The sequence below is a fragment of the Octodon degus genome, unplaced genomic scaffold, assembly GCF_000260255.1.
Source record: "Octodon degus isolate 3935 unplaced genomic scaffold, OctDeg1.0 scaffold00009, whole genome shotgun sequence".
NCBI lineage: Eukaryota > Metazoa > Chordata > Mammalia > Rodentia > Octodontidae > Octodon > Octodon degus.
The window spans coordinates 10,091,223-10,092,740 of record NW_004524585.1 but is presented as its reverse complement, the minus strand read 5'-3'; the positions used below and the strand labels follow the sequence as shown (position 1 = coordinate 10,092,740).

General features: G+C 37.1%; 1 non-coding gene across 1 annotated transcript; it reads left to right on the top strand.

Annotated features, from left to right (window-relative positions):
* Positions 1-899: 899 nt before the first annotated feature.
* LOC111814814 lies at positions 900-1,003 on the top strand. The gene has a single exon (XR_002819697.1). It is a non-coding gene; the product is annotated as a U6 spliceosomal RNA (small nuclear RNA).
* Positions 1,004-1,518: the final 515 nt, after the last annotated feature.

Sequence of the window (1,518 nt, the reverse complement as noted above, 5' to 3'; positions counted from 1 at the left end):
CTATCTCCCAGCCCTTCTTTTGGTCTTGAATATAACTATTATGCTCTGTGGAGACTAGTACACCAAAACAGCCCAAGAACACAATTGCTTTCATGTGTCACTGATGTGCCAAATTCGAGGACACAAGGGATCCAAGTTCTTTTGCACAATGCACAGCACCCAGCACTGCTTCCATTTTTTTCTGTTGTAGTACATTGTCATTAATATTGAAATGTGGTTTAATGTTTTTTACCTCCGTAAATTCTTTCACATAAATCAATTCTTAAATCATAAAATAATATTTTGTCATAACATGCATTCCAACTTAGGATTTTTAAAAATATGGTCAAAGTAAGAATTAAAAGCATCATTCCATAGTGACATATGCACACCTGTGTTTATAGCAGTACAGTGTGTAATAGCCAAATCTTGGAAATAGCTCAAATGCCCATCAACTGGTGACTGGCTAACAATGTGTGTTTTTACATAGTGGAGTACTACCCTGCCATATAGGAGGACGAGCATGAGATGCTTTTAGCTAAATGGATACACCTTGAGACCGTTTAAGTGAAGTACATTGGATACACGTGTGTAAATAATAAATTCTCTGGGCAAGAAACTGAAAGTGTATATAGGGACCAAAATATGTAACAGATATTGTGAGATAGGAAAAAAAATGTTCAAATGGAGAGGAGAATGAGGAAGGAAAGAGAAAGGAAAAAAGGGAAAATTTTTTTAAAAGTGAGAAAAGAAGAAAAAATGGAAACAAAGATTTTGTAAATGGGGATGAGAGGAGAGGTTCTAGAGAGGGTAAGTGAGTGGGATAAAAAAGAATTAAGTGATAGCATGTACAGGTGCAAATTCTCCATGATGAATGTGACCATTATTTATATCTAAAACATACCAAGAAAATCTGATTGGTGCTCGCTTCGGCAGCATACATACTAAAATTGGAACGATACAGAGATTAGCATGGCCCCTGAGCAAGGATGACACGCAAATTCATGAAGTGTTCTGTATTTTTATACTCAAAATAGTTAAGATAGATATACAGCTCCATTCTCTTAATTCAATGAATAGAGAGGTTTGTTCTAATAGTGTTTGAGAAAGGATATCAGGTCTGCATCTTGTGAATAATGAATAACCACTAAGACAACAATATGCAATGTATTAATTATTGAAAATGTGCTAGTAATCAGTTGTGAAACTGTCTGATTGCTAATTGTTTCTTATTTATTAATAAAAAGATTGATAAATAAATAATTAAAAAAGAAAATCTGACTGAACTATTGAATGAAAGATCACAAAAACGAAGACTGTGAGTCTCTGCTTCCCTTCCACGAAGTGCTCTGTGCCTGAGTAGTGCCTCTGTCCCAGAGCCCAGCAAGCAAGTGATGTGACAGAAGCTTCTGAGATGCACAACCAGGATGTGATGACTCTGTGACTCACTGCAGGGCGTGGACAAGCTATTCCTCTCCAGACCTCAGGAGTCAACGTTATTCACACAGCTGGGTGGGACCCGGGGATGAGTCCAGGTGG